The following is a 15,426-nucleotide window of genomic DNA, read 5'->3' as shown; positions in this document are numbered from 1 at the left end:
ATGATGTTAGTGATCACCCGAGGTTCTTGGTATGAGCAGCCTAGGCTATGGAAACCTTTTTAATCCACAAACTCCATCAGTATTTAGATAAAGCCATAGCAAAGTGGAATATTTCTCCTGTCTTCTGAGAAAAGTACATACCTCTTTGATGTTAACTTCTTTCCACTAGGGTCTCACCCACTGAGATCTTTCATGTAGGATACTTTTTGCCACATTGTCTTGGCTTTCCATGTTTGAAGTGTCTCATGGTCTTTTCAGCCAGACCAGAATGCCTTAAAGGCTGATTTTGAGGTCAGAGTGCTACTTAAACTGATTGTCATTCTATGAGTGGGCTGTGTGGACTGCTTCAAATGTTGGACCATTCAGTCCTTTTTAATCCTGTTATTATTATCAGACACTCAATCACACCCATATGATCACTTTAACACTTAAGATGATATTCCTACCACTAATTTAAGGGGTATTGGGGTTCCATGGTAAGTTTTTAAACTGTACTCTTAGAAGTCCATAGGAATGTATGCAGAACTATACAGCTTTACAGTTATAAACTTCATACACTTCATAATTATAACTTTAGGAATGGTGATTCTTCCCACCATGCCCACCCCTCTTTCTTCCTCCTCTCTTATGCCCACTCTTATTTTTTACTAGGATCTATTTTAAATTCACTTTATACACATAAGTTTAACTCTATGTTAAGTAAAGAGTTCAACAAATATCATGAAAAAAAATCCATTCCTCAACAGTCAAGAAAAGGGAAGTTCAAGTCATTGGTTCTCAGTGTCAATTTAACATCTACAGATTGCCTTTTATGTGCCCTATTAGTTATCAAAGGTCAGGGAGAACATATGGTATTTGTCCCTTTGGGACTGGCTTATTTCACTAAGTATGATGTTTTCCAGATTCATCCATTTTGTTGCAAATGATATTATTTCATTTTTTATTACAGTGTAGCATTCCGTGGTGTACATATGCCATAATTTCTTTACCCAGTCTTCAACTGATGAGCACTTGGGTTTATTCCATGTCTTAGCTATTGTGAATTGAGCTGCAATAAACATGGGGTACAGATAACTCTTTCATATGCTGATCTCATTTCCCTTGGGTAAATTCCCATGAATGGGATGGCTGGATCATATGGTAGGTCTATATTCAGATATCTGAGATATCTCCATAGTGTCTTTTATAGTGGTTTTACCAGTTTACATTCCCATCAACAGTAGATTGGGGTACCTTTTTCCCCATATCCTTCCTGCATTTGTTTTTTTGTTGATTTCTGTATTAAAGTCATTCTAATGGGGGTGAGGTGAAACCTCATTGTGGTTTTGATTATCATTTTTTTCTTAACTTTTATTTAATAAATATAAATTTCCAAAGTAAAACTTTTGGATTATAGCAGCTTTCCCCCCCCCATAACCTCCCTCCCACCTGCAACCCTCCCATTTCCCACTCCCTCTCCCATCCCATTCACATCAAGATTCATTTTCAATTATCTTTATATACAGATCAATTTAGTATATACTAAGTAAAGATTTCAACAGTTTGCACTCACACAGAAACACAAAGTATAAGGTACTGTTTGGGTACTAGTTATGTTACCGGAGAAATTGGAGGGTTCTTGTCTTTGTGCAAGAAAGAATTCAGGTGTGAGACAAAGTAGTGGAAAGTAGAAGTAGCAAAGTTTATTAGGGTAGGGACATCCGCAAGAACGGATGGGCACCTCTCCAGACAGGACCTGAGAGAGAGTGCCCAGTCGCTCCGACTGGGGTGGGAGGGAGCGAGGTTACATGTTGGGAGCAGAGAATACACCTGACCAGGTCAGGCGGGTGGCTCAGCAGAGAGGCAGAGGGCTGAGCACGCCGTCTAGTTGAGGCCGGGGTTTTTAAGGAGATGGGTCTCTGTCTTCACACATCTCCTCCTGAAACAAAGGATTTTATAGCTGTAAATATTAAGAAGCTCCTATCTGAGTTTTCCCTTGAAGGTATCAGACAGGAGGAAGCCTAGGTAGTGCCATCCTGAGTTCAGAGGAAGGGTGAGCAGGACCCCCCAGAGAATGGGGATCCCAAGCAGGGTGTTTGAAATGCAAATACTGGGCTGCACCTGGGAGATTGTGGAAGATTTGTCAGGCAGAAGGGGCGGGAACCTCCACCTGGCAGGTTATCAGGTAGAAGGTGGCAGGGCAGGATGTGAATACGGGCTGCCCCTGAAGCATCATCAGGATGACTTTGAGATGCAGATGCTTATGCTGAACATAGATGTCTTCTCTTTAGGCCTGTATGTCACACACACATAAGCTCATAACTGACTTCCTACCTAACAGTTATGCCATCATATCACATAGTACAACACATTAAAGACAGATATCCTACATGGGGAGTAAGTGCACAATGACTCCTGTTGTTGATTTAACAATTGACACTCTTATTTATGGCATCAGTAATCACCCGAGGCTCTTGTCATGAGCTGCCAAGGAAGTGAAGAGGTAAGCAACAGAATGGGAAAAAATGTTTGCAAACTATGCAACAGATAAGGATTAATAACCAGAATCTAAAAAAAATCAAGAAACTCCACAACAAAACAAACAACCCAATTAAGAGATGGGCTAAGGACCTCAGTAGACATTTTTCAAAAGAGGAAATCCAAATGGCCAACAGGCACATGAAAAAATGTTCAGGATCACTAGCAATCAGGGAAATGCAAATCAAAACCACAATGAGGTTTCACCTCACTCCGGTTAGAATGATATTTCTCACATTTTAAAACCATATATTTATAATTAATATATGTTTGAACTAAATCTTGTTAGCCCTTTTTTAATTTCCAGATTCTTACATGATTTTATGTATCAGTGCATTGAAATGAAAAAAAAAAAAAAAAGAATTCCTCTTTGGAATGTCTTTGAGATCCTAATTTAAGATTTTTTTGGATGCATGAGTATCCCTAGAATTGGGATTAGCAGATCAGATCAGATAGTTTAATCTTTGACGGTCCTTCATACTCTTTTCCATAATGGCTTCACTTTAATACATTTCTCTCAACTATTTACAACAGTTCCAGCTGCTCTACTTCCTCTATTTTTTTCCTCTACTTCCTGATATATTTTCAGTTTCTGATAGTAACTTTTCTAACAGATAATGGCTGATGCCTCATTGTTTTTCAAAAGGTTTACATGTCATTTTCAGAAAGTGAATTATTTCTAGAGCTCTACTTTAAAACATAGTGTCTATAGTCAACAATTTAGTATTATACACCTAAAATTTATCAAGATGGGAGATCCTATGTTAAATATTCTTATCACAAAAAGGAACAGAATAGGAGCAAATGAAAAATAAAACAAAAATCAGAAGGGCAAGAAGTGACGTAAATATTTATCAACTTAATGTGGTGATTTTTTACAGGTGTATTCATATCTTTAAACTTATCAAATTGGTTATCTGTTAAATATGTACTGATGCTAATATGTCAATCATATTTCAATAAATCCATTTTAAAAGTTACTAAGTAAAAATGTTTAAATACTTGTAATTCTATTGCACAAAATATTGACAAAAGGAAATGTTCATATTTATGTATCTTTTACAATTTCATCAGTCTGTAACTCTGTCATTGAAAAGGAAACAGAATAATCATGAGACTAAAAGAGAATTCATTATCAAGAATCTGGGATTGATCTCAGATACAGCTCAGTTTGCTACCTTCTTAAAACATGGTTTCACTTTTATGCAGTGATGGTGTTAGATTAGGTTTGGAAAAAATTGTTGTTTATATTTCCCCCCAATTTTTTGTTGTTGATTATTTTTCATGAAAGAGGAACTCTATATACATAGTATAATGTCAATAAAACAAACTTTATTTTTTTTACAAGAGAGGAATAGCAATAACTCTTAAATATTTTTCTCTCAACATAACAATCCCCATGGAATTTGCATTGTATTTGTACTTTCTGAAAAAAAATTTAAATTCTAATCTTCCAGCTTTTTATATCTTTTTAATTTTATTTTTATTTTAAAGATGTATTTATTTATTTGAAAGTCAGAGTTACACAAAGGGAAAGAGAGGCAGAGAGAGAGAGAGTCTCTGGTTCATTTGATTCATTCCCCAATTGGTCGAAACTACTGGAGCTGAGCTGATCCGACCCAGGAGCCAGGAGCTTCTTCTGGGTCTCCCACGCAGGTGCAGGGGCCCAAGAACTTGAGCCATCTTCTACTGCTTTCCCAGGCACAGCAGAGAGCTGGATCAGAAGTGGAGCAGCTGGGATTCGAACCGGTGCTCATACAGGATGCCAGCACTGCAGGCCGTGGCTTTACCTGCTACACCACAGTACTAACCCCAATTTTTTTATATCTTTAAAGCACTTATATATATGTTGCTTTCTAAAAAAAATTGTTTTTATTTTTACCTTCCTATTTTTAGTAACATTTAACATGATATTTATCTCCAAGCTTTTAACACTTCCTTAAAACTTTGCATTACTTATTAAAATCATCATAGCAAAAAATATGAATAAATAGTCTTCTGAATGTGTGTGTGCATGTACATGTATGTAGTACCTAAATCTTTGATAATAAGTTGCGTAAAAGGTAGTTCCGGGATAAATTATTTTTATATTTGTAACACATTAATGTACAAGCAGTTATTCGTGATTTTAAAATGCAACTTGCCACAGTGTCAAATTTAAAATGCTTCATTCTGAAAGCCTGTTTTAAAGTAGTTTCTGATGTGAAAAAGCACAATCTTGCAATATTTTAAGTATTTTGGCCTTTTCTAGTTCTTAAAATAGCCTTTAAAATTCCTTTTGACTTTTAAGAACTTACCCAGATGATCTTTTTGCTGAAAACTTCGTCTACCAAAAGGTCAAGAAAACTATGGAGATCACTTAAGGAGTTATGTAGGTTAGGTGCTTAATCTTAACGACTGTTACTAAGAAAATGATCTAGTTAAGATGATGAATATTCTTCAATTGATAGGAATAATTAAGACTTTTTCAGAGTTATTTGAATATTCCCTCTGTTTTAAAAGAATAATATATTTTCAATGAAATCAGGGTTTAAAAAGTTCAGAATGATTTTTTTTTTCATTTAATCACAGGTTTCTTCAATTCATGCATTTTGTCAAACATTAAAAGAAATTAAATCCAGTTATCAAATATTTAGAATTGTGACCTGCAAATTATTTTAAACATTACTGAGAAGTTCCAGAGTGTGATCTCAGTGATTTTCATGGTAAGGTGACAAGTGCAAATGTTCCAACATTAATCAGTTTTATGGAAAGTAGCTCCATGCTCTGCTTCTCTCTCTCCAAGAAATGCATTGTAAGTTCAGCTGTGCATGTCCATTGCTGGGACATTAGAAAATCTGTGCTAACTCTTTTCTTAGCTTTATATAGAGAAGTCACCCAATTTTCTCTGAGAGCTGTTACCCATATACCCATTCCCTTTTTTGTCTGCTTTTTGTCTATTCTTATGGAATTGTAGAACTCAATTATTAGTTATTTATACTGTCTTTTAGTCACAGCTGGAATTGTTTTTGCACAAACAGTTCGAGGAGAACACAACAATCAATTTATGTTCAGACTCCATGTTGGCATATGCTTCTAGACTATTCCTTTTGGGTATGTGTCATAATTTGTATCTATATCTGCAACAACCATTTTTTTCATACTACGTTTTAAAATTGATGAAGCTTATGACTTTTTTTTTAACAGTTGCAGTCCCTGAGCCTACTTTAAAATGTTACAATATGAGAATTGCTGAAAATGGTTTCCTGATTCATTAAATGACCTATGCTTTACTTTTTGGTCAGAACGTGGTTTTCAGATTTAATTAAGACCCCCCTTTCTGAGGGCAATGTCATCTAGGTGGTGCTGTGAAGACTTTCACCCAGGACGGCCCCCTCCTGAGGATCTCCCCTCTCTTCCTTGAGTCCCCTCTTCCTATAGACATCTGGAATCTGATAGCATGGGGTGAGGCAAGAGCAGGCCCTGGGAGGGAGGTTACCACTGAGGAGCTCTGGCCGCTGTCAAGATGATGTAGGTACTCACAACTGACTCTCAGAAACTGCTCCACCAGCAAACACGGTAGGAACAGGAGTCTAGATGTCATTCAAAGGCTGCGGCTTGAGACTAATTGAGTCTCCACACTCTAATGCCTCAGAATGACTCCACGACTGAGGGACTTCGAAGTAAAATATCTTCTTAAACTCAGTGTTTTGGCTTTGATATGGAGACATTTTCTCTAGCTGTGAATTTACTGGACAAATTTTTATCTAAAATGAAGGTACAGATCAAGCACCTTGAATGTGTTGGTCTGAAGTGTTTGTATTTGACTGTAAAATAGAGGAAAGGAATGTTCCATTGGCAACTGCCTTGATCTGGATAAGCCAGTATAGGTTCACGGTTTCAGACTTGATGAGAATGGAAAAGATTGTATAGGAAAACACACTCCTCAAATGCTTTCTGCAGTGGAGCCAAGATGGCGGAATAGTGAGGGTGCGCACCGATAGTCCGGGAAAATTTAGTTTAATAAAAGGGGAGTTACGGTAGCCTCAGAAAAAAGAACCAGGAAAATATTGCAGAGGAAACCCTTCTGGATCGAGTGGCTATGAATCGGAGGACCTACTGGGAGAACAAGGTCGCCCACCGCGTGGAAGCCGAGCCGCGGGACCAAGCCATGGAAGCCACAGGGTCTGTGCGCCAGTGCTCGAAGGGGAGTGCATGCCACACAGACAACAGCGGGGAGACTTGGGTCGTCCAGGGCTCCGAGTCCACACATCGGCGCTGGAAGGGGAGGTGAGCTCAATAACCCGAGACATTGGTGGGGAAACGGGGGTCAGAATCTAGAGGGGGGCCGGAAAGTGCAGCAAACTCACTACCGGAAAGAAGGAAAAAAAAAAACTTCCGGGTTTCTCTTCCCCCTAACCTTGCAAAGGTTGCAAGGCTGCAAGGCTTGAAGAATTCCCAAGAGACAAAGAGCAGGCCCCCTCTCTGGATTTACATATCAATGGGGGAGAGCTAAGGAACTGAGTCACTACAATTCAGTAGCCTAGGCAACCCAGTGGGAGTCCAGAGGAGCCTAAACGGACTCTGTGGGTAGAGAAGCCAGAGACTGGAAGCTAAATACCATCAATTCTGCACAGCCATGCCATGCAGTGTTACTTACCCCCTGAATAAATAAAATAAATAAATAAATAAATAAAAAGAGAGAGATTTACCACGCATAACCTGAGGGTGTCACCTTTGCACACCCTTAACCAGGAAGAACCAAGCAGAGCTCTCAGGCCACACCCATCTCAAGCCTCCAAGGCTCCCCCAACAGCAGGCAGTCCACTTAACACGGACATAGTATAAAATAAAAAAATAAAAAAACGCACAGTGACGCAAGAAGAATTAACTATGCCAAGTAACAAACACAGAAATCGAGGGAACAAGATCAACGATGACACTATGATGCCTCCAAATAAACAAAACACCCCAAACCAAGATTATGAAGATGATGAGATAGAAGAAATGCAAGATACGGATTTCGAAAAATTTATGATAAGAACATTTAGAAGTTTTCAAAAGCAAATCCTTGAACTACAGAAATCCTTATTGGACAAGATTGAAAATCTCTCTCATGAAAATGAAATTTTAAGGAAGAATCAAAATGAAACTCAGAAACTAGTAGAACAGGAAAGTGTGATAGTGAAGAGAAATCAAAATGAAATGAAGAGCTCAATAGATCAAATGACAAACACATTAGAAAGCCTTAAAAACAGAATGGGTGAAGCAGAAGAGAGAATATCGGACTTAGAAGATAGAGCACAGGAAAACATACAGTCAAACCAAAGAAAAGAAGAGGAAATTAGAAATCTAAAATATATTGTTGGGAATCTACAGGATACTATTAAAAAAAACCAACATTCGAGTTCTAGGAGTTCCTGAAGGCATGGAGAGAGATAAAGGGTTTGAAGGCCTTTTTAGTGAGATACTAGCAGAGAACTTTCCAGGTTTGGAGAAGGACAGAGACATCCTAGTACAGGAAGCTCATAGAACCCCCAATAAACATGACCAAAAGAGATCCTCACCACGACACGTGGTAATTAAACTTTCCACAGTGAAACATAAAGAAAAGATCCTAAAATGTGCAAGAGAGAAACGTCAGATTACTCTCAGAGGATCTCCAATCAGACTCACAGCAGACTTCTCATCAGAAACACTACAGGCTAGGAGGGAATGGCGAGACATAGCACAGGTGCTAAGAGAGAAAAATTGCCAGCCCAGAATATTATATCCTGCAAAGCTCTCATTTGTGAATAAAGGTGAAATAAAGACCTTTCATAGCAAACAGAAATTGAAAGACTTTGTGGCCACTTGTCCGGCCCTGCAAAAGATACTTAAAGATGTTCTACACTCAGAAACACAGAGACACGGCCATCAATATGAAAGAAGGGAAAGGAAGAACACCTACCAGTAAAAGAGCATGGGAAGCTCAAAGCATATACTAGAAAATATTTCCGGGAAAATGGCAGGGCCAAGTCACTACGTATCAATAGTCACATTGAACATTAATGGTCTGAATTCTCCAGTTAAAAGACACCGTTTGGCTGACTGGCTCAAAGAACACAACCCAAATATTTGTTGCTACAAGAAACACATCTCTCTAACAAAGAGGCATGCAGACTGAAAGTGAAAGGTTGGAAAAAGATATTCCATGCCAACAGAAACCAAAAAAAAAGCAGGTGTAGCCATATTAATATCAGACAAAATAAACTTTAATACAAAAACTGTTAAGAGAGACAAAGAGGGACACTATATAATGATTAAGGGTTCAATTCAACAGGAAGATGTAACTATTATAAATGTATATGCACCTAATTACAGGGCACCAGTCTATTTAAAAGATATGTTAAGGGACTTAAAGGGAGATTTAGATTCCAATACAATAGTACTGGGGGACTTCAATACTCCACTCTCAGAAATAGACAGATCATCCGGACAGAAGATCAACAAGGAAACAGCAGATTTAATTGACACTATTGCCCAAATGGATCTAACAGATATCTACAGAACTTTCAACCCTACATCTACAGACTTCACATTCTTCTCAGCAGTGCATGGAACCTTCTCTAGGATTGATCACATACTAGGCCATAAAGCAAGTCTCAGCAAATTTAAAAGAATTAGAATCATACCATGCAGCTTCTCAGACCACAGCGGGATGAAGCTGGAAATTAGCAACTCAGGAAACCCCAGAAAACACATGGAGACTGAACAACATGCTCCTGAATGAACACTGGGTCATTCAAGAAATCAAAAGAGAAATCAAAAACTTTCTGGAAGTAAATGAAGACAACAACACAACATATCAAAACTTATGGGATACAGCAAAAGCAGTATTGAGAGGCAAATTTATAGCAATAGGTGCCTATACCAAGAAATTGGAAAGGTACCAAATAAATGAGCTTTCAGCGCACCTCAAGGACCTAGAAAAACTGCAGCAAACCAAACCCAAATCTAGTAGGAGAAGAGAAATAATTAAAACCAGAGAAGAAATTAATAGGATTGAATCCAAAAAAACATTACAAAAAATCAGCCAAGCGAGAAGCTGGTTTTTTGAAAAAATAAAAAAAATTGACACCCCATTGGCCCAACTAACTAAAAAAAGAAAAGACCCAAATCAATAAAATCAGAGATGAAAAAGGAAACGTAACGACACCACAGAAATAAAAAGAATCATCAGAAATTACTACAAGGACCTGTATGCCAGCAAACAGGAAAACCTATCAGAAATGGATAGATTCCTGGACACATGCAATCTACCAAAATTGAACCATGAAGACATCGAAAACCTAAATAGACCCATAACTGAAACAGAAATTGAAACAGTAATTAAGGCCCTCCCAACAAAGAAAAGCCCAGGACCAGATGGATTCACTGCTGAATTCTACCAGACATTTAAAGAAGAACTAATCCCATTTCTTCTCAAACTATTCAGAACAATCGAAAAAGAGGGAATCCTCCCAAATTCTTTCTATGAAGCCACCATCACCTTAATCCCTAAGCCAGAGAAAGATGCAGCACTGAAAGAAAATTACAGACCAATATCCCTGATGAAAATAGACGCAAAAATCCTCAATAAAATTCTGGCCAATAGAGTACAACAACACATCAGGAAAATCATCCACCCAGACCAAGTGGGATTCATCCCTGGTATGCAGGGATGGTTCAACATTCGCAAATCAATGTGATTCACCACATTAACAGACTGCAGAAGAAAAAACCATATGATTATCTCAATTGATGCAGAGAAAGCATTTGATAAAATTCAACACCCTTTCATGATGAAAACTCTAAGCAAATTGGGTATAGAAGGAACATTCCTCAATATAATCAAAGCAATTTATAAAAAACCCACAGCCAGCATCCTATTGAATGGGGAAAAGTTGGAAGCATTTCCACGAAATCTGGCACCACGCAAGGATGCCCACTCTCACCACTGCTATTTAACATAGTTCTGGAAGTTTTAGCCAGAGCCATCAGACAAGAAAAAGAAATCAAAAGAATACAAATCGAGAAGGAAGAAGTCAAACTATCCCTCTTTGCAGACGATATGATTCTGTACTTAGAGGATCCAAAGAACTCTACTAAGAGACTATTGGAACTCATAGAGGAGTTTGGCAAAGTGGCAGGATATAAAATCAATGCACAAAAATCAACAGCCTTTGTATACACAAGCAATGTCATGACTGAGAAAGAACTGCTAAGATCAATCCCATTCACAATAGCTACAAAAACAATTAAATACCTTGGAATAAACTTAACCAAAGCCAAGACACTCTGGCAAAAGATCTCTGCGAGTGAGATCCCAGTGGAAAGAACAGGTCATCAAAGAAGGAGGTACCTTTCTCTGAAGGGGGGAGAGAACCTCCACTTTGACTATGACCTTGTCTAAACAAGATAAGAGTCGGAGAACTCAGAGGGCTTCCATAGCCTTGGAAACTCATGACTGGAGCATAGGGAGATTACTGATGCCATAGACAGGAGTGTCAATTGGTAAAGTCAACAACAGGAGTCACTGTGCACTTACTCCTCATGTAGGATCTCTATCCTTAATGTGCTGTACATTGAGATTTAATGCTATAACGAGTACTCAAACAATATATTTCACTTTGTGTTTCTATGGGGGTCCAAACTGTTGAAATCCTTACTTAATGCATACTAAACTGATCCTCTGTAAAAAAAAAAAAAAAAAAAAAAAAAAAAAAAAAAAAATTATCAATTCCCAACTTGACTCTCACTGGGATTAAACATGACAATAGGTCTGATCTGATTTCATCATCATTTAAAAAAATCATCTATTATTTTTCACTTTATGTTTCTGTGTGGGAGCAAACTGTTGAAATCCATACTTAATGTATACTAAGCTGATCTTCTGTATATTAAGATAATCGAAAATGAATCTTGATGTGAATGGAAGGGGAGAGGGAGTGGGAAAGGGGAGGGTTGTGGGTGGGAGGGACGGTATTGGGGGGAAGCCATTGTAATCCATAAGTCGTACTTTGGAAATTTATATTCATTAAATAAAAGTTTAAAAAAAAAACTCAAAAAAAAATCTCTACGATGAGAATTAAAAAATCTTAAAGAAAGAAATAGAAGAGGATACCAAAAAATGGAAAAAATCTTCCATGCTCATGGATTGGAAGAATCAACATCATCAAAATGTCCATTCTCCCAAAAGCAATTTATAGATTCAATGCAATCCAAATCAAGATACCAAAGACATTCTTCTCAGATCTAGAAAAAATTATGCTGAAATTCATATGGAGGCACAAGAGACCTGGAATAGCTAAAGCCGTCCTGTACAACAAAAACAAAGCTGGAGGCATCACAATACCAGACTTCAGGACATACTACAGGGCAGTTGTAATCAAAACAGCATGGTACTGGTACAGAAACAGATGGATAGACCAATGGAACAGAATTGAAACACCAGAAATAACCCAAACATCTACAGCCAACTTATATTTGATCAAGGATCTAAAACCAATTCCTGGAGCAAGGACAGTCTATTCAATAAATGGTGCTGGGAAAACTGGATTTCCACGTGCAGAAGCATGAAGCAAGACCCCTACCTTACACCTTACACAAAAATCCACTCAACGTGGATTAAAGACCTAAATCTACGTCCTGACACCATGAAGTTATTAGAGAACATTGGAGAAACCCTTCAAGATATTGGCACAGGAAAAGAATTTCTGGAAAAGACCCGGGAGGCACAGGCAGTCAAAGCCAAAATCAACTATTGGGATTGCATCAAATTGAGAAGTTTCTGTACTGCAAAAGAAACAGTCAGGAAAGTGACTCTCTCTACAAAGAGATCAAGAAACTCCACAAAAACAAAACCAACAACCCACTTAAGAGATGGGCCAAGGACCTCAATAGACATTTTTCAAAAGAGGAAATCCAAATGGCCAACAGGCACATGAAAAAAGGTCGCTAGCAATCAGGGAAATGCAAATCAAAACCACAATGAGGTTTCACCTCACCCCGGTTAGAATGGCTCACATACAGAAATCTACCAACAACAGATGCTGGCGAGGATGTGGGGAAAAAGGGACACTAACCCACTGTTGGTGGGAATGCAAACTGGTCAAGCCACTATGGAAGTCAGTCTGGAGATTCCTCAGAAACCTGAATATAACCCTATCGTTCGACCCAGCCATCCCACTCCTTGGAATTTACCCAAAGGAGTTTAAATTGACAAACAAAAAAGCGGTCTGCACCCTAATGTTTATTGCAGCTCAATTCACAATAGCTAAGACCTGGAACCAACCTAAATGCCCATCAACGGTAGACTGGATAAAGAAATTATGGGATATGTATTCTTTAGAATATTATACCACAGTAAGAAACAACGAAATCCAGTCATTTACAACAAAATGGAGGAATCTGGAACACATCATGCTGAGTGAAGTAAGCCAGTCCCAAAGGGACAAATACCATATGTTCTCCCTGATCTGTGACAACTGACTGAACACCAAAAAGGAAACCTCCTGAAGTGAAATGGACACTATGAGAAATGGTGACTTGATCAGCATAGCCCTGACTGTTAATGAACAACTTAATACATTATCCCTCTTAGTATTTTTTTCATCTGTTCTACTTAATATGACTGGTTTAATTCTGTAATTAATACACAGTTATTCTTAAGTGCTGAAATTTAACTGAAATGTGATCCATGTTAAACATAAGAGTGGGGATAAGAGAGGGAAGAGATGTACAATTTGGGACATGCTCAAGCTGACTTGCCCCAATTGGTAGAGTTAGAAACATACCAGGGGATTCCAATTCAATCCCATCAAGGTGGCATGTACCAATGCCATCTCACTATTCCAAGTGATCAATTTCAGTTCACAATTGATCATAATGAAAGGACTAAGAGTCAAAGGGAGCACATAAACAAGTCTAGTATCTGCTAACACCAACCGATAGAATAAATAAAGGGGAGAGTGATCCAACATGGGAAGTGAGATACTCAGCAGACTCATAGAATGGCGGATGTACTAAATAGCACTCTGGCCTCAGAATCAGCCCTAAAGGCATTCGGATCTGGCTGAAAAGCCCATGAGAGTATTTCAGGCATGGAAAGCCAAGACACTCTGGCAAAAAGATCTCTGTGAGTGAGATCCCAGTGGAAAGAACAGGTCTTCAAAGAAGGAGGTACCTTTCTCTGAAGGGGGGAGAGAACCTCCACTTTGACTATGACCATGTCTAAACAAGATAAGAGTCGGAGAACTCAAGGGGCTTCCATAGCCTTGGAAACTCATGACTGGTGCATAGGGAGATTATTGATGCCATTAACAGGAGTGTCAATTTGTAAAGTCAACAACAGGAGTCACTGTGCACTTACTCCTCATGTAGGATCTCTGTCCTTAATGTGCTGTACATTGAGGCTTAATGCTATGACGAGTACTCAAACAGTATATTTCACTTTGTATTTCTATGGGGGTGCAAACTGTTGAAATCTTTACTTAATGTATACTAAACTGATCTTCTGTAAAAAAAAAAAAAAAAAAAAAAAAAAAGAAATTATCAATTCCCAACTTGACTCTCACTGGGATTAAACATGACAATAGGTCTGATCTGATTTCATCATCGTTTAAAAAAATCATCTATTATTTTTCACTTTATGTTTCTGTGTGGGAGCAAACTGTTAAAATCCTTACTTAATGTATACTAAGCTGATCTTCTGTATATTAAGATAATCAAAAATGAATCTTGATGTGAATGGAAGGGGAGAGGGAGTTGTAAAGGGGAGGGTTGTGGGTGGGAGGGACGGTATGGGGGGGAAGCCATTGTAATCCATAAGTCGTACTTTGGAAATTTATACTCATTAAATAAAAAAAAAGAAAAGAAAAGATTGTATAGGAGCAATATGTTGGAAAGTCAAAGCTACTACTGCCTTTCAGTTTCTGCAACTCAATTATTCACTCATTCAAGAGAACTTGTCCTTTGAAAGGAGAAATAGACCTTAATTTTGAAAGACTGGAAACTCATCTTAGGGAAGGTATGTCACTGCAGGATCATATTCTCTAGAGCAAAGCCTCCTGTCTTGGCGTTGTCTATCATTTTATTTGAGATCCAAGCACAGAAGTGTGTAGAATTAACAAAAGGAGTAGAATGTCTTCAGAAACATTCCAAGATAAATGACAGAGATCTGACCGTCTGGCAAGACCTTGTATCCAAGTGTTCAACTGAATATCATCAAACAAGTGTTCAAAATCAAATGTTCAGAAGTTGAAACGGATTGTTTCTGGAACTACTGCATGGCAATTGAAGCATGATAATTCATAATAACTCACTTTTCAATAATTCCTGAAATGGCTCTGCTCCTTAATTCATGAATTTGGATCATTGTAATTCTCCATATAGAGAAAATTACCCAGGGCTATAATTTTCTTACAACTGAAGAATTAAAATATCAATTGTCTTCAAAGTAAACTAATGGAGTTGCAATAGCAAAGGGGAAGTGACTTCGCTGATCTGGACAGCTAATATTTGAAAATATTTACTGTATACAGTACCCCAAAGATAAAGAATTATCCAACTTCTCATAAGTATGTTAATCATTTCATTAATCAGCATAAGAAAGTATCTTCCTCAACAACCCAAGTTTCAAAAGTAGTAGTAATGTCATATTTCCATTGCACATTATCTTTCTCTATGTGGACTGAAGCTCTGGCTCATTTTTTTTTTTTTGACAGGCATAGCAGACAGTGAGAGAGAGAGACACAGAGAGAAAGGTCTTCCTTTACCGTTGGTTCACCCTCCAGTGGCCGCTACAGCCAGCGCGCTGCGCCCGGCACAACGTGCTGATCTGAAGCCAGGAGCCAGGTGCTTCTCCTGGTCTTCCATGCAGGTGCAGGGTCCAAGTACTTGGGCCATCCT

At 38.2% G+C, this 15,426-nt stretch overlaps 1 pseudogene; it reads left to right on the top strand.

The window, feature by feature from the left end:
- Window positions 1-6,022: 6,022 nt before the first annotated feature.
- LOC100354297 (cyclin-G1-like) lies at window positions 6,023-15,126 on the top strand (annotated as a pseudogene).
- Window positions 15,127-15,426: the final 300 nt, after the last annotated feature.

This window comes from Oryctolagus cuniculus, chromosome 4, assembly GCF_964237555.1.
Source record: "Oryctolagus cuniculus chromosome 4, mOryCun1.1, whole genome shotgun sequence".
Classification (NCBI taxonomy): Eukaryota; Metazoa; Chordata; class Mammalia; order Lagomorpha; family Leporidae; genus Oryctolagus; species Oryctolagus cuniculus.
The sequence above is the reverse complement of the archived record's forward strand: the minus strand, read 5'-3'. Positions and strand labels throughout refer to the sequence as shown.